Source organism: Balaenoptera borealis (assembly GCF_965194805.1).
Source record: "Balaenoptera borealis genome assembly, chromosome: 4".
NCBI lineage: Eukaryota > Metazoa > Chordata > Mammalia > Artiodactyla > Balaenopteridae > Balaenoptera > Balaenoptera borealis.
In genome coordinates, this window is record NC_138861.1 from 41549962 (window position 1) to 41570041 (window position 20080).

The window sequence follows — 20080 nt, forward strand, 5'->3', positions numbered from 1 at the left end:
AACGGGAATCAACTGAAATGAATGTGTGGATGGACAGATGGATGGACAGGTAGGTGGGTGGACAGACAGGCAGATGGACGGGTAGACAGACTTGTTTTTTCTTAATGATGTTACTTTTAAAAAAGAAGATACATTATTTAGTAACTCCCACCACCTATACGTCCCACCTATCTAGGTAGCAAATATCATTCTTGTTTTAATGGAGCTGCGAAAAGATGAAAGCCCCCCACACACCTGAAGGTGGTGTGATAATATTACACATTTTGCTTCTAGACAAACACTCTGTTAAAACTGGGGCCACAGTTTTCCTAGGAGAGACGTACCACTGTTTCAGTCTGAGTTGAACCCAGTCCAACGATACTTAGGGCTCTTCCTGGAATTTCAAGAAAAGAAGAAGGAGATGGAGACAAAAGAGGAAAGAAACATAACTACCGATGGTGGGGTTAGAATCTAAGACATGTTTCCAAGCTCTCCTCCTAATCCCACCTCATTCCCACAAGCCACAACCCTGACGGCAAGGGTCTAAGAAAGACGGGGTGGGATTCCCGGGACAGGAACAGCAAAGGTCCCCTCTTCGTTCCACCAGCACCTCTACCAGAAAGTTCGCTGATGTGGGACTATGCTTGGTGGTGGGGCAGCAGGGCCTCTGGAGGATTTCAGCAGCCGGAGAAAACAGCAGTGTGTGGAGATAACCGACACAAGTACAAATCAGAAAGCGTTTTCTACATCATTTATTTACTTTTGCAAGTAGCCTCAAAACGGAGTACACTTCTTGAGGTCCTCAGATTTCTAGTTGTTTCTAGTTCACTTGAAAGTATCTCTTCTCAAGGTGGGAAACACTAACTGATCATCTCTCATGTACCAAACCTGGAGATACAAAGATGAACAACTGCCTTCATGTGGGAAGTGAGACTTATAAACATATAATGATGAACTATCATGCAGGGTGATCTGTGCTCTATATAGAACTATGCCGAAGTAATTAGGAAGCAGTCTTTAGTTGGTCAGTTTGTTTCTTTTTGTCCCTGGATATCAAAATGTTTCAGATAATGACTTTAGGCCCCATTTTAAAATTTTAACATAAAGACTGTACTCATATTCCCTTTTACATCTAACATTTCCTTAGAAATGTTTGTTTTCAAACTAGGACTTCGTATAAGAATAGTGACCTTTCTCTTACTGAAGTGATTCAGCTTTGACCATTTTATCTTAGATTATCTGGTAAAGTAGAATAAAAGCTGTTCATTATGCTAATAATGAATTGTTGTAACTTATTTTGTCACAGTAATTTTATATGTATTTTGGGGTGGGGGGAAGACCTTTTTAAAAAATAAATTTAAAAATTTTGTAAATAGTTTTAGATTTACAGAAAAGTTGTGAAGATTAGTAGTTTCCGTATACCCTACACCTAGTTCCCTCCGTTGCTCACATCTTACATTAATGTTACATTTATCACCATTGTGTGTTTTTAAACACTCTGATTGGGACTTCCCTGGTGGTGCAGTGGTTAAGAATCCACCTGCAAATGCAGGGTACATGGGTTCGAGCCCTAATCCGGGAAGCTCCCACATGCTGCGTAGCAACTAAGCCCGTGCGCCACAACTACCTAGCCCACGTGCCACAACTACTGAAGCCCGTGCGTCTAGAGCCCGTGCTCGCAACAAGAGAAGCCACTGCAATGAGAAGCCCATGTGCCGCAACAAAGAGTAGCCCCTGCTCGCTACAACTAGAGAAAGCCTGCACGCAGCAACAAAGACCCATCGCAGCCAAAAATAAAATAAATTTTTTAAAAAATTTAAAAAAACCCAAAAATCCCCCACTCTGATTATGCAAGCTCTGCTCTTCCATGTTTTATTTGTAAGAGATTATAGGAGGTACTAGAAAAGATCCCCTACAGGAATTGTAACGTTGTCAAAACCCAAATATTTTTTTCTCAATGTGAGGTCATGTTCAAAATGAGGAGTGAGGTCAAGAAGGCCCAATCATGGGGCTCGCCACTTTGACTAACACCACTAGAAAGGACATCTGGAGTGCTGTTTTACAGAGAAGAGAAGTACTAGTAAAAGGAAGACAGAAAGACTGCTAACCTTAAGAGTGTAAGGTAAATCAGGGAGGGGCAAAATTTCTGTAGATTATTTTTTAGGGTTCCAATTCCTCAGATTTAGTATAAAACTACTTCAATGCCCTATAAATGCTTATCACACACAATAACTATTTGTTGAATATAAGTGAATCCCACTTTCAAATATATCATCATACAGAAACCCCAATACATTTGTTTGATATCAAATTTGCATTCATCGATGTTCCATGGAGATTTTTTTTTTTAAGTCACGATCCTTTCCCAACATGAGGCCTACCCTAAATGCAAGTTGTGGTTTTGCCTCAGGCTTAAGCAGAACAAACCTATGGGAGATCTGAAGGCTATATTCTCAACAATCACTACTATAAAATAATACCAAGATCAAGTCTCTACTCTCTGCAAGTAAGGGCCAAACAGAAGAGGGGAGAGGTGACTCACCCTTGTACATAAAGCATCTGATAGCATTAATGCTATAAGTGAATTCCTGGAGACACAGGGCATGTAGGGCTCAGGACCAAGGATCCTGATAGTTGTCAGACACAGAGAGTGGACCGTGAGAAGAGTTCAGAGGTCCGAGGTCCAGTTACAGCCATGCCACTACTCTGAGCATAACTGTAATGTCAGTTTCCTCATCTATCATATACTTTGAATGGATGATCTCTATTCTACCTGCTACTCTAAAATTTTTTTCAATATGAAACTTTAAAAACTCCAAGATCCCAATTTAAATTCCACTTAATAAGAATCAATTACTTAATCCACCTGGAATGAAGGACATTGGAGTTGATAACATCCATTCCAATGGTAATAATAGCCAACCTTATTGAGCACTGCTCTAATGCCTTACATCTTTTAACTCACTTAATCCCCACATCCACCCTTAGAGGAATGTACTATTATTATCCCAATTTTACAGATAAGAAAAGAGTTTACGTAATTTAAGCATTCAAGGTCTCACAGCTTACAAATGATGAAGCCAGGATTTAAACTTTGATGGTCTGGTTCCAGAGCCCGAGTTCTGAGCTACTGTTCATCACTGCCTCACCTACAGCCGAACATTGAGAGGAAATCACCAAAAAAACACTTAAATAAGTAAGAATTGTGAATCAATTACCAAGGAATCTTGAGAACTTGTCTTCTTTCACTGACTCTCCATAGGTGGAAGGTTTAAAATCAGAGGAAGGGGGAAGGTGTCTTGAAGAGAATTAGAAAATGATTTAAGACTTTCATCACTTCTGGGATTTATTCACAATATATAAAATGTCAAGGAGTATATGCAAATAAATGTTTGAAAATTCATGGGTCTGGCTGTATTTTGTATTTTAGGAAATCCCATATTAAAGAGGGGTGTTAGCCTCAGGAGCAGCAGATTAAATCTCCACAATCAACTTGATGTACCCTGCATCTGTGGAATACCTGAATAGACAACGAATCATCCCAAATGGAGGAGGTGGACTTTGGGAGCAACGATATATATATATATTTTTCCCTTTTTCTCTTTTTGTGAGTGTGTATGTGTATGCTTCTGTGTGTGGTCTTGTCTGTATAGCTTTGCTTTTACCATCTGTCCTAGGGTTTTTTCTGCCCTTTTTTTTTTTTTTTTAACTATAGTTTTTAGCACTTGTTATCATTGGTGGATTTGTTGTTTTCTGATTTGGTTGCTCCCTCCTTTCTTTCTTTCTTTTTTTCTTTTTTTTTTTATTGCTTAAAAATTTTTTTTAATAATTATTTTTTATTTTAATAACTTTATTTTATTTTATCTTCTTCTTTCTTTCTTTCTCTTTTTACTCCCTTTTATTCTGAGCCATGTGGATGACAGGCTCTTGGTGCTCCAGCCAGGCGTCAGGGCTGTGCCTCTGAGGTGGGAGAGCCAAGTTCAGGACACTGGTCCACAAGAGACCTCCCAGCTCCACGTAATATCAAATGGCGAATATCTCCCAGAGATCTCCATCTCAACGCCAAGACCCAGCTCCACTCAACGACCAGCAAGCTACAGTGCTGGACATCCTATGCCAAACAAGTAGCAAGACAAGAACACAACCCTATCCATTAGCTGAGAGGCTGCCTAAAATCATAATAAGGCCACAGACACCCCAAAACACACTACCAGACGTGGACCTGCCCACCAGAAAGACAAGATCCAGCCTCATCCACCAGAACACAGGCACTAGCCCCCTCCACCAGGAAGCCTACACAACCCACTGAACCAACCTTAGCCACTGGGGAAAGACACCAAAACAACAGAAACTATGAACCTGCAGCCTGTGAAAAGGAGACCCCAAGCACGGTAAGCTAAGCAAAATGAGAAGACAGAGAAAAACACAGCAGATGAAGGAGCAAGGCAAAAACCCACCAGACCTAACAAATGAAGAGGAAATAGGCAGTCTACCTGAAAAAGAATTCAGAATAATGATAGTAAAGATGATCCAAAATCTTGGAAATAGAATGGAGAAAATACAAGAAACATTTAACAAGGACCTAGAAGAACTAAAGAGCAAACAAACAGTGATGAACAACACAATAAATGAAATTAAAAATTCTCTAAAAGGGATCAGTAGCAGAATAACTGAGGCAGAAGAACGGATAAGTGACCTGGAAGATAAAATAGTGGAAATAACTACTGCAGAGCAGAATAAAGAAAAAAGAATGAAAAGAACTGAGGACAGTCTCAGAGACCTCTGGGACAACATTAAACGCACTAACATTCGAATTATAGGGGTCCCAGAAGAAGAAGAGAAAAAGAAAGGGACTGAGAAAATATTTGAAGAGATTATAGTGGAAAACTTCCCTAATATGGGAAAGGAAATAGTTAATCAAGTCCAGGAAGCACAGAGAGTCCCATACAGGATAAATCCAAGGAGAAACACGCCAAGACACATATTAATCAAACTATCAAAAATTAAATACAAAGAAAACATATTAAAAGCAGCAAGGAAAAACAACAAATAACATACAAGGGAATCCCCATAAGGTTAAGAGCTGATCTTTCAGCAGAAACTCTGCAAGCCAGAAGGGAGTGGCAGGACATATTTAAAGTGATAAAGGAGAAAAACCTACAACCAAGATTACTCTACCCAGCAAGGATCTCATTCAGATTTGACGGCAAAATTAAAACCTTTACAGACAAGCAAAAGCTAAGAGAATTCAGCACCACCAAACCAGCTTTACAGCAAATGGTAAAGGAAATTCTCTAGGCAGGAAACACAGGAGAAGAGAAAGACCTACAATAACAAACCCAAAACAATTAAGAAAATGGTAATAGGAACATACATATCGATAATTACCTTAAATGTAAATGGATTAAATGCTCTACAAAACACAAAGACTGGCTGAATGGATACAAAAACAAGACCCGTATATATGCTGTCTACAAGAGACCCACCTCAGACCTAGAGACACATACAGACTGAAAGTGAGGGGATGGAAAAAGATATTCCATGCAAATGGAAATCAAAAGAAAGCTGGAGTTGCAATTCTCATATCAGACAAAACAGACTTTAAAACAAAGACTATTACGAAAGACAAAGAAGGACACTATATAATGATCAAGGGATCAATCTGAGAAGAAGATATAACAATTGGAAATATTTATGCACCCAACATAGGAACACCTCAATACATAGGGCAAATGTTAACAGCCATAAAAGGGGAAATCGACAGTAACACAATCATAGTAGGGAACTTTAACACCCCACTTTCACCAATGGACAGACCATCCAAAATGAAAATAAATAAGGAAACACAAGCTTTAAATGATACATTAAATAAGATGGACTTAATTGATAATTATAGGACATTCCATCTAAAAACAACAGAATACACATTCTTCTCAAGTGCTCATGGAACATTCTCCAGGATAGATCATATCTTGGGTCGCAAATCAAGCCGTGGTAAATTTTAAAAAATTGAAATCGTATCAAGTATCTTTTCCGACCACAACGCTATGAGACTAGATATCAATTACAGGAAAAAATCTGTAAAAAATACAAACACATGGAGGCTAAACAATACACTACTAAATAACCAAGAGATCACTGAAGAAATCAAAGAGGAAATCAAAAAATACCTAGAAACAAATGACAATGGAGACACGACGACCCAAAACCTATGGGATGCAACAAAAGCAGTTCTAAGAAGGAAGTTTATAGCAATACAATCCTACCTCAAGAAACAAGAAACATCTCAAATAAACAAACTAACCTTACACGAAAGCAATTAGAGAAAGAAGAACAAAAAACCCAGAAAGTTAGCAGAAGGAAAGAAATCATAAAGATCAGATCAGAAATAAATGAAAAAGAAATGAAGGAAATGACAGCAAAGATCAATAAAACTAAAAGCTGGTTCCTTGAGAGGATAAACAAAATTGATAAATCATTAGCCAGACTCATCAAGAAAAAAAAGGAGAAGACTCAAATCAATAGAATTAGAAATGAAAAAGGAAAAGTACCAACTGACACTGCAGAAATACAAAGGATCATTAGAGATTACTACAAGCAACTATATGCCAATAAAATGGACAACCTGGAAGAAATGGACAAATTCTTAGAGAAGCACAACCTTCCGAGACTGAACCAGAAAGAAATAGAAAATATAAACAGACCAATCACAAGAACTGAAATTGAAACTGTGATTAAAAATCTTCCAACAAACAAAAGCCCAGGACCCGATGGCTTCACAGGTGAATTCTACCAAACATTTAGAGAAGAGCTAACACCTATCCTTCTCAAACTCTTCCAAAATATAGCAGAGGGAGGAGCACTCCCAAACTCATTCTATGAGGCCACCATCACCCTGATACCAAAACCAGACAAAGATGTCACAAAGAAAGAAAACTACAGGCCAATATCACTGATGAACATAGATGCAAAAATCCTCAACAAAATACTAGCAAACAGAATCCAACAGCACATTAAAAGGATCATACACCATGATCAAGTGGGGTTTATTCCAGGAACACAAGGATTCTTCAATATACGCAAATCAATCAATGTGATACACCATATTAACAAACTGAAGGATAAAAACCATATGATCATCTCAATAGATGCAGAGAAAGCTTTTGACAAAATTCAGCACCCATTTATGATAAAAACCCTCCAGAAAGTAGGCATAGAGGGAACTTTCCTCAACATAATTAAGGCCATATATGAGAAACCCACAGCCAACATCATACTCAATGGTGAAAAACTGAAACCATTTCCACTAAAATCAGGAACAAGACAAGGATGCCCACCCTCACCACTATTATTCAACATAGTTTTGGAAGTTTTAGCTACAGCAATCAGAGGAGAAAAAAAAAATAAAAGGAATCCAAATTGGAAAAGAAGAAGTAAAACTGTCACTGTTTGCAGATGACATGATGCTATACATAGAGAATCCTAAAGATGCCAACAGAAAGCTACTAGAGGTAACCAATGAATGTGGTAAAGTAGCAGGATACAAAATTAATGCACAGAAATCTTTTGCATTCCTATACACTAATGATGAAAAATCTGAAAGTGAAGTTAAGAAAACACTCCCATTTACCATTGCAACAAAAAGAATAAAATATCTAGGAATAAACCTACCTAAGGAGACAAAAGACCTGTATGCAGAAAATTATAAGACACTGATGAAAGAAAGAAAAGATGATACAAATAGATGGAGAGATATACCATGTTCCTGGATTGGAAGAATCAACATTGTGAAAATGACTATACTACCCAAAGCAATCTACAGAGTCACTGCAATCTCTACCAAACTACCAATGGCATTCTTCACAGAACTAGAACAGAAAATTTCACAATTTGTATGGAAACACAAAAGATCCCGAATAGCCAAAGCCATCTTGAGAAAGAAAAATGGAGCTGGAGGAATCAGGCTCCCTGACTTCAGACTATGCTACAAAGCTACAGTAATCAAGACAGTATGGTACTGGCACAAAAACAGAAATATAGATCAATTGAACAAGAGAGAAAGCCCAGAGATAAACCCACGCACATATGGTAACCTTATCTTTGATAAAGGAGGCAAGAATATACAGTGGAGAAAAGACAGCCTCTTCAATAAGTGGTGCTGGGTAAACTGGACAGCTACATGTAAAAGAATGACATTAGAACACTCCCTAACACCATACACAAAAATAAACTCAAAATGGATTAAAGACCTAAATGTAAGGCCAGACACTATCAAACTCTTAGAGGAAAACATAGGCAGAACACTCTATGACATAAATCACAGCAAGATCCTTTTTGACCCACCTCCTAGAGAAATGGAAATAAAAACACAAATAAACAAATGGGACCTAATGAAACTTAAAAGCTTTTGCACAGCAAAGGAAACCATAAACAAGATGAAAAGACAACCCGCAGAATGGGAGAAAGTATTTGCAAATGAAGCAACTGAAAAAGGATTAATCTCCAAAATTTACAAGCAGCTCATGCAACTCAACATCAAAAAAATAAACAACCCAATCCAAAAATGGGCAGAAGACTTAAATAGACATTTCTACAAAGAAGATACACAGATTGCCAACAAACACATGAAAGAATGCTCAACATCATTAATCATTAGAGAAATGCAAATCAAAACTATAATGAGATATCATCTCACACTGGTCAGAATGGCCATCATCAAAAAATCTACAAACAATAAATGCTGGAGAGGGTGTGGAGAAAAGGGATCCCTCTTGCACTGTTAGTGGGAATGTATACTGATACAGCCACTATGGAGAACAGTATGGAGGTTCCTTAAGAAACTAAAAATAGAACTACCATACAACCCAGCAATCCCACTACTGGGCATATACCCTGAGAAAACCATAATTCAAAAAGAGTCATGTACCACAATGTTCATTGCAGCTCTTTTTACAATAGCCAGGACATGGAAGCAACCTAAGTGTCCATCAACAGATGAATGGATCAAGAAGATGTGGCACATATATACAATGGAATATTACTCAGCCATAAAAAGAAACGAAATTGAGTTATTTGTAGTGAGGTGGATGGACCTAGAGTCTGTAATACAGAGTGAAGTAAGTCAGAAAGAGAAAAACAAATACCGTATGCTAACACATATATATGAAATCTAAAAAAAGAAAAAAAATGGTCACGAAGAACCTAGGAGCAAGACGGGAATAAAGACACAGACCTACTAGAGAATGGACTTGAGGACACGGAGAGGGGGAAGGGTAAGCTGGGATGAAGTGAGAGAGTGGCATGGACATATATACACTACCAAATGTAAAATAGATAGCTAGTGGGAAGCAGCCGCATAGCACAGGGAGATCAGCTCAGTGCTTTGTGACCACCTAGAGGGGTGGGATAGGGAGGGTGGGAGGGAGGGAGACGCAAGAGGGAAGAGATATGGAGACATATGTATATGTATAAGTGATGCACTTTGTTATAAAGTAGAAACTAACACACCACTGTAAAGCAATTATACTCCAATAAAGATGTTTAAAAAAACTAAAAGAAAAGAAAAGAAATGAGGGGTGTTTTGTTTTGTTTTGTTTTTTGGTCTTTTTTTGAAGAAGACAAAACGGTAAATCCTTCTATTACTCACCAAGGCATAGATCTGCTGTCAGTGTTCATAAGATAAGCAATACATTTTCTTCTTCACACAGTATATTGTATGGCAGGGATTTGGTCAATATACTCATGGTACCCTAACCTCTGTGGAAATAAATCCTAGAATCAAGGCTATAGTCTGGGATAGTCCTAAAGCCAATGTAAGTATGTGATTTTCATTTCTAAATTACAGTATTGTTGATATTCCTTCTAATGATATTATATTAACTTGTAAGGTTAAAAGCAACTGAAACCCTTTAAACTTGAATTAAATAAAAGGAATTTTCATTATGAGTATAAAAGGTTATCTCAGGAATTCCCACAAGCAGGAAGTACAGCTGAACTTCATGCAGCACTGGAAATAAGGTAGTTTCTTACACAAGCTCTCTTCTTCTGAGACCACACCATCCCTGCTTCTCTCTTTAAAACTCCTGCTAGAGCTGGACTCTGTCTGCTTGTTCATCAGCATACCTGGGCAGCGTTAATCAATATATACGCCCCGACCAACCCCAAAGCTAAATAATTAAAAAAAAAAAAATTCCGAAGAGTGCAATTCAGCGTATAAGTACTTTTTCTGTTTAGAGCTTCTCTCTGGAATCTGTAACCAAAGAGAAACTACGGGGCAAGAGATGGTGATAAACTTCAAGGCCTGCTTGTCATTCCTTGATAACATCCCTGGAGTGTCTGCACAAGGCAGTGCAGCCAGGGACAATTTTATCTCTAGGAAACAGGTTTACAATTGATGGGATGTTTGTATTTTAGACACAATGTTACTCTGAAGCATTCGGACAATCTATACTTTCCTTCTATTCTTTTATTTTCTTAATTATCAAAGGGTACTGATTCTCAATTCTCCTTTCCAAAAGGAGAGAGAGTCACACACAAAGTCCTTCTTTGGCACGCCTGCCTTATTTTTGCTGCATTTATCAGTAGAAGTGTTGTGCAAGGGTGGGCAGGCTCACTCTGCATCTTCTGAGAGCTGCTCTACAACTGGAACGAGATGGAAAGTGACAAAAACTTGTCACGGGGCAGAACTGAATGCTCTGATTTGGTGTCCAGAGGAGCCCCTCATCAAAAAGGAAGTCCTCAACCCTGAAATTATATTTTTGGGAGCAGGCCTGATTTCTGGTTTCAAGAATGGTTTCATGACAGTATGGAGGTTCCTTAAAAACCTAAAAATAGAGCTACTGTATGATCCAGCAATTCCATTCCATATCTGGAAAAGATGAAAACTAATTCAAAAAGATGCATGCACCCCAATGTTCATAGCAGCGTTATTTACAATAGCCAAGATATGGAAGCAACCCAAGTGCCCATTAACAGATGATTGGTTTAAGAAGATATGGTATATATACACAATGGAATGTTACTCAGCTATGAAAAGAACGAAATATTGCATTTGCAGCAACATGGATGGATCTTGAGAATATCATACTAAATGAAATTAAGTCAGAGGGAAAGACAAGTATTATATGATATCACCTATATGTGGAATCTAGAAAATAATACAAATGAATCTATATACAAAATAGAAATAGACTTACAGACATAGAAAACAAACTTATGGTTATCAAAGGGGAAAGGGAGGAGAGGAGAGACAAACTAGGAGTATAGGATTAAAAGGTACACACCACCATACATAAAATAGATAAGCAACAAGTATTTGCTGTGTAGCACAGGGAACTATATTGAATACCCTGTAATAGCCTATAATGGAAAACAATCTGAAAAAAATACATATAAATACATATATATAACTGAATCACTTTGCAGTATACCTGAAATTAACACAATATTGTAAATCAACTATACTTCAATTTAAAAAAAAAGAAAAAAAGGAAGGGTTTTATGTATGAAACAAGACTGAATTTTGATCAACAGCAGTTTACTGTTAACGAGACAGCAGGTGACTGGGCTTCTGAATGACTGTTTAGGAATTCTGTCCACACTAAGATGCTTCCAGGAATTAGTTAGTACACTTTTATGGTTTATAGTCCTATTCAATACACACATTGAAAAATGTGATCATGCTCTGCCAGTAAAGGAAAGCACTTAAATAAAAAATTAAAGTCCAGTTGTACAAGGATATTTATTAATCGGGGTAAAATCATAACTTAAGGGCAGATAGAGATCCACAAAGATGTATACAAAGTTCACTCAACTAAAGGCTGTTTAATATAGATTTTGTAGAACTGTGTAAATAACTGCTTCTAAATTATACTGCAGAAAAGTAAAGAACGAATACAAAATATAACCCAAGGGAAAGAGAGAAAAGAATTAGGATGAAAAGATTTAAGGGCCAGGATGTCCACGTGCTCCCTGGACTGCTGAGAAGTGCGGGCCGCACCTGCCAGTCTTGAGAAAAGCAGCAAACACAGGACCAGCTGCTGTTCCAAAGTTAACTGCCTGCTGATAGTTTAATTTGAAACAGCTTCAGAGAGGCCCCCCCCGCCCCCCCCACCCGCCCCCGCCAACTAAGCACTAGGGCAGTGATAGGCCAGCTGATAAAACTTTTCAATTACCCAACTGATAAACCATATAAATGCTTCATTTTCATTCCCATCACACTAGGGGGGAATGCTAAAGTCACATTTCTTAAAACCACAATAAAAAGTATATATTCTCTGTAGAATGACATAAAATGTTAATAATCCTTTCTCATCTCCCACTGCAAAAGGATTTTTCCCCCCAAAACCTGCATACACTTTAATTTTTCACCTTGTTTACAGCATTAGAGATGCTACAGCAAAAGTAATGTTTTTCTTATAGCTTAGAAAACATAATGCCAGAAAGTAATTACACACAAGCTATAGTTTATAGAGGTATGGGAATCAGAACATAAGGGTAGGGAAATGCTACAGAATGACAGTAGTTAAACTAAGCCCAGCAGAGCATGACATTTTAATAGACATATTTAGAAAGGAGAAAAGCAAAAACAAGTTAAATCTTTTGCTTTTAGCTAATCTATTTAAACCATAATGTGATAATGGTAAAGTGTCAAAATAAAATCCTAAACATCTTTATAAGACCAACAGTAGGGTACCAATGCAGAAAACCAAGACCCTTTCAAATTCTTAATGATAAAGTGGTTGCTATGAGTTTTAATATGATCAACTATTAACTGTGAGTGCGCCAAACTATGTGCTATAAATATTCTTCATGTTGAGTTCATGTACCTCCCTGTGTGGGTGACAGTTCAGGCCACATTATGGGGATGGTGGTTGCAACAGGCCCTACTGAACCTGCGCTGGGACCAAACCACCATGAAGCCATCTGAGATTTGGGGAGAAAATAGAAATGTAGGGTATATAAAATGTCAAACTTTAAGTGTGAATGAGAATAGGAGTTTGACAGAAACTTGAGTAAAAAATTTATCTTGTAAGAAGCAAGAGGTTTTCTCACACATGTACACAAAGATATGAACATAAAGATGTTTACTGCAGCATCATTCCTGTTATGCTATCAATAAGCAATACAAATGCTACCAATAAAAGACTGGTTAAATAAATAATAATATAACTACAATAGAAAATTCTAGCAGTTGAAAAAAACAATGAAGTGGAAAGTGGCATGATAAAACTTTCTAAAATACAAATGAAAAGGCAAGTTGGCATAAATATATATATATGAATATATATACATACACACTACACACACACATATATATATCTCCTCATTTATTCTAAATATTATTTGAATATATACTTTGTATGTGCATAGAAAGCAGACTAGGATAGACACTGAACCATCAGACTCCTTTAATAATAGTTGCTTGTGGAATAAAGACAGACACCACATATTTCTGTACTACTAAAAAATGTTTTCATGTGTTACTTGTTTAACTCTTGGGTAACAAAATGAGATAAAAATCCACAGAGCAATAAATAGTGCTTCAGGTAGAGGGAACTACAGGAGGAGACTATGAGTAGAAATGAAATGGGAGCAGTGTTTGATCATGTTTTTTTCTGAACATTCTTGATTACTTCCTCCTTTTTGTTTTCCTCTTTCAGAAATAATCAAAGAAAATTTCACTCAATTTTACGCTCATGTCCTATAAAAACCATTTGCTGACCTCTGCTTTACATATATGGTATCATACTGTACCTATTTTTCTTCTACTACTTGCTTTTTTTTTTTTTAATTGAAGTAGAGTTGGTTTACAATGCTGTGGCAATCTCTGCTGTTCAGCTAAGTGACTCAGTAATACACATACACACATTCTTTTTTTAAATGTTCTTTTCCATTATGGTTTATCCGAGGAGATTGGATATAGTTCCCTGCAACTTGCTTTTTATCATCCAAAATTCTGTTTCTGAGATTTACCTATGTTGTCACACGTAGCTGTAGTTCCCTCAGTCCAAAGAGTGCTACTCTCAACATTCCTATACGTAGTTCCTTTGGCACAGGTGAAAGAATTTCTCTAGGGTATATAACACCTGCTGGGTTGTACGGTATAGGCATTTCTAGCTTTACCAGACATTGCTCAATTACTCTCTAAATATGATGTACCAATTTATTCTCAATCTCTGAGAACTGTTACTGTCAATCTTTGAGATATCCGCACCAACTCAATGGAAGTGAAATGGTACCTCATTATCCCATGGAACACATCTTCTTAGTAGTAGCAAGGAAAAGAATCTTTTCAAATATTAGTTGGCTCCTTAGGTTTCATCTTTTCTGAGCTCCCTGCCCCTATTTTACTGAGTTATTTGTCTTTTTCTTTCTGATGCATAGTTTTTTATTTATGTTGGACACTAACTGTTGTTGCCTATGTGCATTGCAGTCATGACTTGTCTTTTCACATGCTTTTGCTGTCTCGATGTACGTTAACTTTAAAGTTTCCACAGAGTCAAATTTATCAGTCTTTTTCTTTGTGGTCTGTACTTGTTTAAGAACTCATTCGTTACTCTAAAGTCATAAAGATATCCTTATGTATTTCTTCAAAATGTTTTACTTTTGTGTCTTTAGATTCTACCCTACAGGATAAAATAAAGCAAATTCCATCTAGATTTTTAAATACGGGTAATCAACTGCACCACTTGTTGACACGTCCGCTTTCCCTGCTGACTTGTACTGCTGGCTCCATCACAGCATGTGACACAGAACCATGTGTATCCATCTGTGTCTTTGCTGGACTCTCTATCCTGTTCCCTTGACCTGTTTCTCTGCTGACAAAAGACTTGCAAGAGTCTACCTCCTGGTCTTGATCTTCAAAGTTGTCTTGGTTATTTGGTTATTCTTGTTCTTCCTTATAAATTTTAGAATCATTTTGTCTAATATTTTTAAAATTTTGTGATTTTTACTGAAATTCCATTGAACTTTATAAATGGGTATCAAAGGGGATTATGACAGGCTTTAGGAAGACTAATATTCAAATGATAATTTTTGAGAAATAAATTAAGGGTTCTCTGTTTTGCTGCCTTCTTTTCTTTTTTTTCCTGCTATAAACTATTTCCTTGTAGTTGGTAAAGCATTTAAGGCAAAGTAGCTGGTTTTTCAGCCTCCATAAGTCACTGGGATCTATTATTCAGAGCTGGTGGGGTGAGAAAAAGAGTTCCTAATTTTCCATTGCTGGCACGGATTGCCACAGGGCTTAACTTTCTTCATTATCTTTAGCTCTTACTTCCCTCTCAATTAGTTTCCCAAACTGCCATTCCATAGTACATTTTTCTAGATGTTATTAATAACTGTGTCTGGGAAAGGAAGTAACAAATTCAAACAAATTTTAAAAATCCTTTATAGTGAGTCTCTCACTTGGAGTTTTATAATGCACTTCAGAATATCAAAGACTCTCAGTAAAGAAATATGTCTAATTTTGTCTTAACTCACCATTTCCAAACTTTTTGCATGCACTAATTATTCACTTCTTGCATCCTAACTAATATAACACAAAGAATGTTCCATGGGACAGCAATTTGGGAAATGGTGGATTTAAACGAATAACGAAAAGACAAGAAGAATTCAGATATTTCTGACTTCTACAAAACAAACTAATCAAAAAGCACCCTGCAAGCCTCTTGAAAATGCTTTAGTGATGTTTTTTAGCTTGGGGTCTTAGTGTTGACCTATACCTAATAAGACTTTTCCTTTAACTTGTCAAGAGTTTTACTTTCCTTCTTATTTCAGCACCGAAATGAAAGAACAGGCAGCCGTCCCAGATTTATTCACCTCTCTCTGTGAAAGCTATAGGAGTGTTTGGCCTTAGAAAAACACAAACCAAAGAAATGCATCTCTCTTATCCTTGCTGGGCGTTGAGCCCATGTTCTTGCTGCCAAGTGGCCTGAGGAGAACCAAAAAACATGCCAAAATTAAGTGACTTTTATTTATATTTTCTCCTTTCTGCTCTGTTGATGCAGCAGGTATTAATTTGCTTGATGCACTGCTGGACTGGCAGGGTGGCCCGGCTCAGCTAAGGATGGGAGGGGAAGAGGAGGTCACACTGCCAATCTCAGCAGACACCCCGGACAAACAACAATGGCCTTTCCTGGAAAACATTTCTCCTTTCTTATAGGGCATTACTCCTTGCCGCTGTAGTAACAAACATTCAATAACAGTCATGGGCGAGCTTTTGAGAGTCAGGTTCTTCCCAATCGGCAAGGGAAAAACACTGGCATTTCCTTTCTCTCTTCGAACTACATTTGACATTTATTCCATATTCATTTATTAAGTGCTCACTGTGGACCAGGCACAACGCTAATTGGTAGGGTTACCAAGACCAGCAGCAGAGTCCTTGAGAACCTGAAAGTATAAATTAGAGGTTGAAGACTGAGTACCACAAGCATTGCCTGAAGCAGAGCTAGGAAGACTTGGATCCTGACGTGAGAGACTGGGAATGTAAATCCCAAACAATGGGCGCTCTGTGCTCCACGAAGCTGGAGACTTTTTCTTGCTTTCTGTTGTATCCTGAGCCTGGATATTTATCGGCTACTGAATGAGCAAGGGCTGGAGCCATCTAGAATCATGATTTAGCCATGCATGAATCTTTTCTATTTTATCCCAGCACTAGTTTGTCCAGCTTTTCCCTGACATGTTCCCTTACAGAATGGCGCATTCCATCCTTGACCTGCTACGCCTGGAAATCTTTCCTCTCGTTGTGCAGAAATCCACCCCCTCAAGGTTCCACCCACAGACGCATATTCTACCCTCTGGGATGCCACAGTACACACAGAACCGTTCCCTCCACTGCTACTTTTTATTGTGAAAATTTCAAGTCTACAGAAAAGTTGAAGAAACAGTACAATGAACACCCATATATACTTATCATCTGTTCACCAATTATTAATATCTTCCCATATTTACTCTATTTTATTCTTCATGAATTATTTGAGAGTACGCTGCAAACATAAGCCTGCATCACCTCTAATACATCTACATACATCTCCTAAGAATAAGGACATTCTCCCACATAACAGCTTTCCTACTATACACCTAAACAAAGTAATATTAATCAAATATTATCTAAAATAAAATTTGTATTTAAATTTTCTTAATTATCCCCAGTGTTTTTTTTATTCTTTTACTTTATTTTTATTCTTTATTTTTTCTTGGCCACACTGTGTGGCTTGTGGGATCTTAGTTCCCTGACCAGGGATCGAACCCAGGCCCTCGGCAGTGGAAGCGTGGAGTCCTAACCACTGGACCGCCAGGGAACTCCCCAAAGTGTTCTTTGGTTTTTTTAAAAAAATCTGGATTTTAAAATTCCACATTAAAAAAAATCACAGCCTTTTTTAATCTAGAATATTTTTCTAGCCTTTTTTGCATTTTTCATAACATTACCTTTTTTTTTTGGCCAGGAACACTACTACATAAGTGATATCTGTGTACACTGCTCAAGCATCAGCTGGAGCCACATACCGTCAGGTTGTCTCACTAGTGGTGATGTGTATATAAGTTGACCACTTGATTAAGAATGTGATCACCAGATCTCTTCATTGAAAAGGTACATTTTCCCCTTTATAATTAAAAACTTAAATATCATCTTATGGGAGTGTGAATATCTACTCCTCCAACAATCTTTTACCCAAGTTTTAGGAGCCACTGGGGATCTTTGCCTGAATCAACTATTACATTGAGAATTATAAAATTATAATTTTCTGATTCTATTTCTTCTTCTACATGGATTTTTAAAAATCCAGTGTGTTAGAACCCACTATCGTTTAAAAATTTTTTGCTACTCAAATTGTCCCAGTTTTTGACACGGTAGCCTTGGGGCTGAGGCCCACTGAAATTGACACCTGTGTCTTCTTCACTGAAGGCATATTCAGTTTTACTGTTTTTGTTTTAAACATCTTTGTTGGGGTGTAGTTGTTTTACAATGGTGTGTTGGCTTCTGCTTTGTGGCAGGCTGAATCAGCTATGCATGTACATAATCCCCATGTCTCCTCCCTCTTGTGTCTCCTCCCACCCTCCCTATCCCACCCCTCTGGGTGGACACGGAGCACTGAGCTGATCTCCCTGTGCTGTGCGGCTGCTTCCCACTAGCAATCTATTTTACATTTGGTAGTGTGCCTGTGTCCATGCCACTCTCTCACTTCGTCCCAGCTTGCTCTTCCCCCTCCCTGTGTCCTCAGGTCCATTCTCTATGTCTGTGTCTTTATTCCTGTCCTGCCCCTAGGTTCTTCAGAACCATTTTCTTTATTTTTTTGGATTCCATTTATATGTGTTAGCGTACGGTATTTGTTTAAAAAAAGAAAAAAAAAAAAAGAAAAAAAAATTGTCCCAGTTTTGGCCAGTGGGAGCCTCTAGAAGCTGCCTCCTAGGCCTTTTTGACATGACCCCGTTAGTTGAGCATTTCCTACTTTCTGTCACTCAGGGTCCAAGCTTACCTGTACTTTCCCCTTCCCAGGACCTAGAATTAGCCATTCCTCCGAGGCTCCCTGGTTCCTCTTAGAGGGAACAGCACTTAAGAGGAACAGTTTTGCTACTCTCTTCTATACAGCCCTCCAGGTGTTGGAAGCCAGTTATTTCTGTTCCATACCCCTCCCCAAACTTCCAAACCAAGGCTAACTTCACCCAATTTCTTACACAAGTCTTCCTGCGACTTAGCTTTGATTTCTACCCAGCTTGTCTCTTTCATAGTCCCTGTCCCAACTCAGCTGCTGTCTTCTATCCCAGTGGTTCCCAACCTGGCTCTGCATCAGAATCACTGGAGGACTTCTTTAATACACAGATTCCCAGGATCCACTCACTCCACACTTACTGAATGAGAATCTCTGAAGTAGATCACGGGACTCTGTTTCTGTTTTCTTAAGTTCCCCAAGTAATACCAACATAGCCAGCCCACTGCGTATATCAATTTTTTAAGGCCTTGTGGACCCAGTATTGGATACAGTATCAAAAGTGTGGCCTAGAGCTACCCACTTTTCTTGTACTGGACATTAGAGTTCTTTCAGCATAACTAAATCAATGCTGACATTTCTGGGGAGGTGGAGGCAATGACACGGAATTTTTGACTCATGATGACTGAATTTATTTATTTAGTTGATGTTGTTGGCCCCGCCACGGGGCTTTTGGGGGATCTTGGTTCCCCAACCAGGGACTGACCCTGGGCCACAGCAGTGAAAGCCCAGAATCCTAACCACTAGGCAACCAGGGAACTCCCCTCATGATGAATTTATGAATCCTCAAGATCTTTTCCAACATATTGTTAAGGTGTATCTCCCCTATCTCCTCATGCTCCACTGATCCTTCAGCCTTAGGTGTAAGGATTTACATTTGTTCCAATGAAAACACATATTGCTTAATTCAGTTAAACTTTTGGTATGTCAAGGGTCTTAGGCATCCTGATTTTATCATCCTAATTATTTTTTACCCTTCCAACTTTATGTCAGTCAAGCACGCTGTCTAAGTCCCCTTACATTGTCTCTTTTTCTTCTTTTTAAAGATTTTTTTTTTGATGTGGACCATTTTTAAAGTCTTTATTGAATTTGTTACGATATTGCTTCTGTTTTATATCTTGGTTTTTTGGCCGTGAAGCATGTGGGATCTTAGTTCCCCGACCTGGGATCGAACCCGCACCCCCTGCATTGGAAGCGTAGAGTCTTAACCACTGGACCGCCCGGGAAGTAAGTCCCTGTCTTTTTTTCTATTATTTATTTTTTTAAAATATTGCTTTGAATTGGACCATTTTTAAAGTCTTTATTGAATTTGTTACAATATTGCTTCTGTCTTATGTTTTGGTTTTTTGGTTGCGAGGCACGTGGGAATCTTAGCTCCCCGACCAGGGATTGAACTCACACCCCGTGCAATGGAAGGTGAAGTCTTAACCACTGGACCGCCAGGGAAGTCCCTTCTATTATTTTTTTAAGTATTAAAAAATCACTCTTACACATATTTCTATGACTGTGGTTGTGGTTATATAACTGTATGTGTTTGTCAAAACTCATAGAATCATACAGCAAAAAGAGTAAATTTAAATGTATGTGAATTACAACTGAAAAAAAAATCAGCC

At 38.0% G+C, this 20080-nt stretch overlaps 1 protein-coding gene across 14 annotated transcripts in view; it reads right to left on the reverse strand.

The window, feature by feature from the left end:
- The window catches only part of SH3D19 (SH3 domain containing 19), a 180400-nt gene that overhangs the window by 80227 nt on the left and 80093 nt on the right, over positions 1-20080 (reverse strand). The gene's annotated exons all lie outside the window — the stretch shown is intronic.